The following is a 10,323-nucleotide window of genomic DNA, read 5'->3' as shown; positions in this document are numbered from 1 at the left end:
GCTCTAGGAAGATCATGAGAGATTACTCGAAGAGGTGTTCGACGTCGAATTCCTCATTACTTACACCCAGCGAGACTACCCTAGGAGATCAAACATATAGAGTTCCTCCCATCTGCGACATTTGTTGGACGAGGTTTGAAATTTAGAGGTGGAGCAAAAGGAACGCGATCTTGAAGGTAATTCGACACTTGAAGCCCCCAGTGAATCCTCTGCTACATCCAAGGGAAAAGATGTCCCAAAAGAGTCATATTAGTGTAGCACGACGAAATGGTTTGTATTGTCGCGACAAAGTTTTTCATTCCTTTAAATTTTGTGCAATAGAGGGTTGTTTTGTCGCGCGGACCTGTTTTCGCTACGTGAAATTTAAATATTGGTCATGCAATGTCTTTTTTCACAACCTTTGCATGAAAAAATATTCGTCGCTTAAACCTTTTTGCTACAAAATTTTTCTTTACATGATGAAATGCCCTTTTGTCATGAAAACAGTTAAATTTAGTAGTGCAATATCCTTATATGTAGCTTCCAGCTGAACCTCAGTCGTTGCAAGCTTGAACTTCAAATCTTCAACTTCACTGCAAGTAGTTCCATCTGCAAAGAAGTGGGGGTAAAGACATTGGAACCCTTAAATCGGCAAGCTCGGACTCTAACTTTTCAATCTTTTCCGTGGTCGAACGAGCTTGAGCTGCCATCACTACCTCAACCCTTTTTGCAGCTTCGACTGCATCCTAGCCAAAACGCATGGACTTAGCTGCCAAGATCAAAGTTTTCTGCATAGAAGGAAGCAAGGAAACCCTTCTCCAGCTACTAGGATGCTTCACAAAGGAATCTGAGCAAATTACCTTCCCAACCTTATCAACAAACTTGGCACAAGAATTTAGGTCCTCGAGTGAGTCAGCCTTAAGCAATGCACAAATTTTAGGGAACTTTTCTAGAAGCAAACTAAGTGGATTTCTCACAACTGCCCTCGGGTGCAGTTTCCTCATTCTCAGTAGGCGAAGCAGACGAAATAGTATAAGTAACATACCTAAGCGCCTCATTGGCAAGCAAATCTACCTTGCAGCTTTTCATAGGGGTGAACTTCTCTGAAGATGAACCAAGGCAAACATAGCTCCAGACAGACATCTTGACACGAACCCAGACACTAGAGGCGCCGTGAAACTCTTACTCTTAAAGTAGCAAGCTTCGCAGGCTCAAAGTCAGCATCATCGTTCTTCCCCTTAGGAGATGACAGACTGATGGTGAGCTTCTTAGATTCAGCTGAACCACCACGGGCAGTAGAGGAAGTCTTCGGCTTGTTCTTAACCGACAACTCTCGAGTAAGTGGCTAAAACCTTTTATTTCCCACACTTACCAGCAGCACAACAACGGCCAGACGAGCAAGTGCATCTTCCTTAATTTGATGGAGTACGCAGTACCATTCGTGGTATTCATTAGGGATAATCAAGGTGGCGTGAATCTTCTTCATATCAGGCACAGTCTTTGAAGTAAAGCCAAACTTCAAATTTGCACAAAGAAAAATGGACATTTAATAACTCAAAGTCAAAAGTAACTCAACAAGAATTCCAAGCTGACCAAGAATGAAGCAGTTCACTTACCATTAATGACTCAGTCGGGACGTAACTCAGGTGAGAATTCATATTCCCACTCTCTGCTGATCTCTAGTGTGTCCTTAGACCACTTCTGGTCACCTTTGCTTAAAGAGTACCAGAACTAGTTGATGGTTAGCCCCCTAGCCGTAAAACGTACTCAAGTTCGAGAACCCCATCATCACACACATTGCATTTAGAAATACTGAACATGAGCGCATCTTATGGACCAAATAGTCAATATTGTTTATTTTATTAATGTATATGTATATACTCGGCATAAACTTCCATGCAGTCATGTGCAAATATTACAATTAATTTAAAATTTGATCATAAATTTTATGTTTGTCTATATTATGTCACCATATGCAAAAACTCAAAGCCAATTGAAAATTATTTGCCTGAGGAACGCACTCAATCGAGCTGATCATCAAACTATCAAAGCTTATGGGCTAAAGAGTGAAAAAACTGTTAGAAACAATCAAATGTCAAGTATATAATATATAACAATTTGCATAGTTTATTTCTAATGGAAAAATTGAACAACAAATACAGTATATCAAAATATAATTACTTAATGAAATTTCATATAAAATCACAAATCACTGACTTGTTCTTTGAAGATAGAGGCTTGCAGAAGCAATCTCCTAAGACAGAAATTCATCCCTACGCTAGTGCATCAAGTTAATGGACTTCTATCTTGTAGGATACAACTATCTAACCCAAGTTCTTGCACTTGAACTTGGATTCTTGGCGAATTTGTTACGGTGTTTCTCCGTGAAGTATGAAAGGATGCGACGGAATTGTTGTGTTGGTTTCTGATCTGACGGCCATATATATAATGGCGTAATGGAGCAGTTAAAGCCGTTCATGTTTATCTTTAAGAACGGTTGTAACTATTCACGTGATCAGTTTTTCGTCCATCCGAGCCCAAAAGCCCCAAGGCCCAAGGCTCATCTGTGACATTTAATATATGCACCCAAACCCTCCAAGTCTAAGGCCCAATTCTTTCCAAACTATAACTGAGTGAACTCACTTATAAAGGTGACTTTCAAAAAGGTTTTGGGCAATGTGGGACTGGGAGTCCCCCACAAGTTCCAATAATACCCCACGTTTTCTATTCAAAGTCTAGCAATACCCCACATTTGAATAGAAAATAAGATACTAACTAAATTAGTAACGTCTTTCTAGAGAACTTAGATATGATGCGTATCGGGATAAGTGTCTTTTGGACTTGAACCTTCTCTGGTGAGTACTTATCAAATTTACCTAATGAAGCAGTGAATTTAATATCTTGAACTGATCATTCCTAGTAGTAAATCAAAACAATAAGTATCACACATATCACATCTGGACACACTTCAATTCATACGATTATGTTCATTTTGGTCCTGAACATATCCTGATTTCATGAGACATTTAGAGAATTGTAGCCATACCAATTCTCAAAGATGCGACCCCACATCAATCTCATATAGGTAATGCTAATAAAGAATATTCTGTTATATTCATCTTAACCATAAGATATTAGCATTATTAAGAATAGTTATTCACCCTCTTCATCTTACAGGCAACACACCATTTTCCATCATAGGAATGAGTAAAGATTTTGTGTTTCTTACTTTAAGTTGTCCTCAACTAGTTTGCCTATTGAACCTAGACCGTGGGATCTCCAATTAGCTAGGTTAGGTTTCCGTCATGTTATAACTCATTGAGTTGGCTTTAAACCCATTCCTCTCGATGTAAATACCACTTTATCCTTGGATAGGCCCTTTGTCAAGGATTGGCAATATTCTCTTTAGATATAATATAATCAATGGAAATAATTCCATTCTTGAGTAGCTGTCTAATGGTCTTATGTCATCTCCTTATACATCTCGCTTTCCCATTATATTTAGTGTTTTTGGCTCGACCTTGTGCAACCATGCTATCGCAATGTATACATATTGCAACCACAGGCTTGGGCCATAATGGAATATCTTCCAGAAAATGTTTAAGCCATTCAGCTTCATCGGTAGCTTGTCTTCTGCAATGTTTGCTTGATTAGAATTGTCAGTATTCTGATCCTTTTTGTGGTAGGAATCATTTGCCCTGTGACTTGTCTTTCCATAAACCCAACAACCTCTTTCATTTTCTTGAAGGTTTTCCCTTTCGCAGCAATCAGTGCTTTCTTTGCAGCATCCTTGCCTTTATTTTTCTGATGGTGCCTTGCCTTGTGTGAGTCTCCTCCTTCCACAACATTGGATTTTGCCTCCAGTGATGAGACATCATACTTCTCATTTTTGCGATGATCTTCTTCCACATGCAGTTTGAGAATCAATTGATCCATGCTCATATCTTTAGTTAGATGCTTAAGATAAATCTTCAAGTCCTTCCAATTCGAATGCAGTTTCTCTATAATAGAGCCAACCACAAAACCTTCTTTCAGACCAATATTTTCTTCATCTAACTCATGAACAATCACTTGGAGTTGTTCAACTTGCTTGACAACAGACTCGGTGTCACTCATCTTGTAATTCAGGAATTTTCCAATCACAAACTTCTTGGAACTAGCTACTTCAGACTTATACTTCTTGTCCAGAGACTCCCACAGTTTTTTCACTGTCTTATATGATGAATAAACATCATACAGAGAGTCATCTAAAGCATTCATAATGTAGTTCATGCATAGAAATTCACTATGAGCTAGGCTTCTATAGCGTGCAGAATTTCAGCAAGAATATCTCCCTCTTCTAGTGCTTTAGGGGCCTCAGAAATAATGACATGACTCAAGTTCAGAGTTGTTAAGTAGAACAACATGTTCTGTTGCCAACGTTTGAAATTAACTCCCTTGAATTTCTTAGGTTTCTCAACGTGTTGCTTAACGACACCAACATTGGATTGATCCATGGAATCAGAAATTTCAGTCTTAGATTGTTAGAAACAATCAAATGTCAAGTATAATATATAACAATTTGCACAGTTTTTTTTTAATGGGAAATTTGAACAACAGATACAATATATCAAAATATAATTACCTAATGAAATTTCATATAAAATCACAAATCACTGATTTGTTCTTTGAAGATAGAGGCTTGCAAAAGCAATCTCCTAAGATAGAAATTCGTCCCTACACCAGTGCAGTAGTTCAATGGACGTCGTTCTTGCAGGACACAACTATCTAACCCAAGTTCTTGCACTCAAACTTGGATTCTTGGTGAATTGGTTGTGGTGTTTCTCTATGAAGTATGAAAAGATGCGATGGAATTGTTGTATTGGTTTCTGATTTGACGGCCATATATATAATGGCGTAATGGAGTAGTTAAAGCTGTTCATGTTTATCTTTAAGAATGGTTATAATTGTTCACGTGATCAGTTTTATCCTTTCAAAAAAAACTGAATGCAAAAATCAAAAACGTAAAAATGATACTTATGTTTTTCATCCATCCGAACCCAAGAGCCCCAAGGCCCAAGACCTATCTTTGACATTTAATATATGCACCTAAACCCTCCAAGGCTAAGGTCCAAGGTCCATGGCTTTGGCCTAATTCTTGTCAAACTATAAGTGAGTGAACTCACTTATAAAGGTGACTTTCAATTTTGGGCGATGTAGGACTAGGAGTCCCCTACAAGTTCCAACAAAAATATGGCACATGTGGGTCTCCTACAATAAAGGATGAGAATAATTACTTTGAAATAGTAATCAAAATGTACAATATAACCAAGAAACAAAATGTCTCTAAAATCCTCTCAAAGGCAAAGATTGAACTGGAGGAGAAAATCAAAACACAGGTGGAAAGGTACCAACAATAAGGCACTAAAACTCAAGTGCCAATTTGGATTGCTAGCTTCTGTTCTTAATTTTGCTACGGATGATACACGAGGAATCTGGTAATTCTACACTTATTACATTTTTCATACCACATTTGTACCACCTTTTTAATAGAGTATGGCCAACCAACACATATTGTTTGATCTGTATTAGACAATGGTATGAAAAATGTGATGAAAGTAGCATTTTTGTTCAACAACTATGTAAAATAATGACTGAACAAGATATTTGCTAGAATGAGTATTTCATTCATTGAGTTGAAATATATATACAACTGTGATCCTATAATAAGGGAATATAATCAAGTAAATATTATGTACAAAGCCACCCGTAATCAATTACAATCAAATCATATTCTTGGCTGCTACTGATTTCGTGGGATAGAGTTGACATTCCAACAAACTAAGACTGCAATGACTGAATTGGTTAAGGTCATTCTTTGCAGTGACCATAATTGAACACAATACATAGACTGCTCCCACCCATTCAAACAATTATCACGATATTTATACTTCGCTAAAGGTATCCAATATAAGAGCGCGCCTAGCTAGTTATTGAAAGTCAAGAATGGTTATTCCATCAGTGATATGCAGCATCAGTCACCCCATATCATCTAATAAAAGTCAAGAGTGGGTATCCATAGCTATTGGTTAGGTGGATGATTAGGGTGTATTTGTCACCTTACTTTTAGTTAGATCTTGTATCTTATTTCCCACACTTCTCGGGTGGTTAGAAGCTTTTTGCCTTACCTTCTTTCTGCTCCCTGTTTTATAGAGCTACTGTGTAGGAGTGATTCAAGGGTGATCAATGTGTTGATCACACCTGGCCCTATATATCTTGTATTCTTGTGTTGTTGTTTCTTTATGAAAGATAATACAAACAAACACTTAAAACTCAACATGGTATCAGAGCAGGAATAACCTGTCTCTATGATACTCATTGCTTTATTCTTTAAGCTTTCTCTCATGGCTGACGAAAACCCCATCCTTAAGTCCGATGCTGATAGCTCACTTGGAGCCAGTCATCAAAATCAACCGGAGATTGATGTAAATCCAAGTCAAAAGTTGAGCTTTATGCTTCTAAATGAGTTCAACTACTTACCATGGTCGAGGGTAATTTTACTTGCCCTAGGAGGAAGATCAAAGCTAGGGTTCATAAATGGAAGTATAGAAGTTCATGATGCTTCCTCTACCACTTATGAATCTTGGCTTAGTAAGGATCAGTTGGTCATGTCCTGGCTTTTCAATTCTATGGAGAGAAAATAGCTGAGATATTCAGCTACTCTGAGTCATCTTTTCAGCTATGGAAGTCCGTACAAGAGATGTATGGAAATCAGAATAATGCAGCCCGTGTGTTTCAGCTTAAAAGAGATATCATGAGCATGCAACAAAATGGAAAACCTTTTGTTCAACTACTTGGAAGTCTAAAAGGTATGTGGAATGAGTTAGAGGTTTACCGTCCATATACAACGGAATCAAACCTTCTTCTTAAAAGGGCTGAAGAAGACAAAATCTTCCAGCTTTTCTCTAGTTTGGGGTCGGAATATGAAGATATCCGTAGCCACATTCTCATGAATCCAGAGCTCCCTACCTTTGCAAATGTTTGTGCAACAATTCAAAAGGAAGAAGTGAGAAAAAAGGTTATGAACACTAGTACCACAACAACTGCCTTGGAAGCTAGGGCTTACTTTTCCAGTGAAAAGAAACACTTCTCTAGTGATAAGAAGTATAAGGGAAGAAATCCTCATCTCAAATGCAAACATTGTGATGCCACCGGACATATGAGGGACAATTACTGGATTCTCCACCCTGAGCTCAAACCAGGCTTCGTGAATAATGAAAGGTTTATTTAGAAGAAACCTCAATTTCCCAGTTACGAAGCTAATCATGCCTCATCCCTGTCAACTAGAGGCTCAGAGGATCTTCTGAATTTTACCTCTAATCCCACTACACTTATAAATGAGTTTACTGCTTACCTTCAACTGAAGAAGGAAGTTTCTGGGAGTGATGAAGCTGGTACCTCTGGTAATGGCAACTCAACTGTAATGCTGGGAAAGTTTGCAGGTTTTCTAGCTGACTCGAAAAAGCTCACTCAAGACAACATGCAAGGTATACTAACAGCTTTCAAAAATGCTCTAAATATAAATCAATTGTATGATTTATGGGCCATAGATTTTGGTGCCACAGATCAGATGACAAACCAAGTTTACAAGCTCCATGATTTTAAAAAACTCCCTACACCTTCACATGTTTCAGTTGCTAATGGGAATAAGCTAAAGTGTTAGGAATGGGAAAAATACATTTAGTGTCTAACAATATAGAGTCTAAAGCCTTGTACATTCCTTCATTTCCTTTTCAACTTCTCTTAGTTGGAAAAATCACACATGCATTAAACTGTTCAGTTACTTTCTCCCCTTATACTGTCATTTTTCAGGACTGTATCACCAAGAAGAAGATTGGTGAAGGTTTTTTCTTAGATGGTCTCTACTACCTATCCAAGGAGACATCATTTCTCAAGGGATTTCAAGTTAAGTCTAACCTAAGTCAAGACCAAACCTTGTGGTATCAAAGATTAGCTCATCCTTCTGAGCTTATTTTTTCAAGATTGTTTCCAAATTTGTGTAAACAAATGATCCAGTGTGATACATGTCATTTTTGTAAAGCCACTAGGTTACCTTTTGGTTTTTCCTCAAATAGGACTAAACAAGTTTTTGAACTTGTACATTCATATGTATAGGGGCCATTTTTTGAATCTTTTGATGGGAATAAGTACTTTGTAACTTTCATAGATGATTTCTCGAGAGTTACTTGGTTATACCTTTTGAAATCTAAGAGTGAAGTTGTTGAAGCATTCATAGACTTTCATAATCTTGTCAAAAATCATTTCAATTCCCAAATCCAAACTTTGAGATCTGATAATGGCTCGGAATATGTGTCACACATCATGAAACAATATTTAAGCAGTAATGGAATTTTGCATCAAACTAGTTGTGTTGATACTCCACAACAAAATGGTCTAGCCGAGAGAAATAATCGTGATCTACTTGAAAAAACAAGAGCTCTATGTTACACATGAAAGCACCAAAAAGATTTTGGTCCTAAGGGGTCATAATAGCTGTATATATCATAAACAAATTACCAAGTCGAGTCTTGGAGTTCAAATCTCCAATAGAAGTATTAAAAGGAAGGGATGTTAGTCTGTCATATCTTAAAGTCTTTGGATGCACATGCTATGTTCATATTCAACCACAACATAGGGATAAACTGGACCTAAGGGCTAACAAATGTATGTTTCTTGGTTACTCATCTACTCAAAAATGTTATAAAGTGCTACAGTCCCAAGTTAAAGGGAGTTGTAGTTTCAAGAGATGGAATTTTTTATGAAACTAACCCTTTTTTCAACAAGTTGTCTGAAGATTAGTCATATGGGGAGTCATGTTTTGAGTTTTTTTCCCTTATCAAGGACTGAGCAACTATCTTTCGAGATATAACCTCTTAATTCTCCTACTGTAGCTGATGAAACTCAAGATAGTAATCATAATCCTGACCAACAGATGCATAATGAAGAATCTCCTCATGAAGATCCAGAAAGCTCAATAGAAGAAACACAACAGATTCAAGGCAAAAAAAATCCAGTGCGTGCTAAGTACCCTCCTACAAGACTTCAAGATTATGTGACTTATTTAGCAAGGCATCCAATCAGTGGTTTCATGTCCTACCAGAAAGTTTCAAAATCTTATGCTGCCTATTTGAACACCATCACTAGTGACTGAGAGCCTTAAACATTTCAAGAAGCAAACTGTTAAGAAGTGTGGAGAAATGCCATGGAGGAAGAGCTTCGTGCTCTCACTAATCATAACACCTGGAGTGTAGTTAAACTTCCACCAGGAAAAAAGGCAGTTGGTAGTAAATGGATCTACAAGATCAAATTCCACTCAGAACGATCGATTGAAAGGCACGAACATAGGATGGTGGCTAGAGGATTCACTTAAAAATACGTCGTGGACTACAAGGAAATATTCACTTCAGCTGCCAAGATGAACACTGTGGGGGTGTTATTGTCTGTTGCTATGAATAAAGGATGGGCTTTATACCAAATGGATGTGAAGAATGCATTCTTACATGGTGACCTTAAAGAGGAGGTTTACATGAAACTTCCATTGGGTCATCCTCAATACAATGAGCCTGGGATGGTGTGTAGATTGCACAAATCCATTTATGGATTAAAACAATCCCTAAGAGCCTAGTATGCCAAGCTCAGCTCGGTTCTTGAAGAAGTTGGTTTTCAAAGAAGTCATGCAGACTCATCCATGTTTGTTCGAACAGGAGTGGTTGCCAAACTTGTTGTGTTGATCTATGTTGAACTGGCTTGACATCCTTCATGTTTGATTCCGTGAGAAGATCGAGTGCAGAAGCTAAGTATAGATCGATGGCATCCACAACATGTGAATTAATATGGCTTAAGGGTTTGTTGAGTGATTTCGGGTTTCAAACAAAGCAACCTATGTCAATGTACTGTGATAATCAAGCTGCAACGAACATAGCTTTCAATCCAGTGTTCCACGAATGAACAAAACATATTGAGATTAATTGCCACTATGTCCATGCTTAAGTGCAAACTCAAGTGATTCAAACTCTCTGCATAAGAAATGCTGATCAGTTAGCTGACATTTTCACCAAACTATTACCTCCAAATCAGTTTAAGCGTCTTCTATCCAAGCTCGGTTCCATCAGCATTTTGGACCCAGCTTGAGGGGGAGTATTGAAAGTAAAGAGTGGGTATTCCATTAGTCATATGCAGCATCAGTCACCCCATATCGTCTAATAAAAGTCAAGAGTGGGTATCCAAAGCTATTGGTTAGGTGGATGATTATGGTGTAGTTGTCACCTTACTTCTAGTTAGATCTTGTATCTTCTTTCCCATACT

At 37.8% G+C, this 10,323-nt stretch overlaps 1 pseudogene; it reads right to left on the bottom strand.

Moving 5' to 3' along the window:
* Positions 1-451: 451 nt before the first annotated feature.
* On the bottom strand, positions 452-4,475 carry LOC148689731 (uncharacterized; annotated as a pseudogene).
* Positions 4,476-10,323: the final 5,848 nt, after the last annotated feature.

This window comes from Pyrus communis, chromosome 17 (genome assembly GCF_041283825.1).
Source record: "Pyrus communis isolate YQ-2024b chromosome 17, ASM4128382v1, whole genome shotgun sequence".
NCBI classification, from domain to species: domain Eukaryota; kingdom Viridiplantae; phylum Streptophyta; class Magnoliopsida; order Rosales; family Rosaceae; genus Pyrus; species Pyrus communis.
This window is presented reverse-complemented; position numbering and strand designations above follow the sequence as displayed.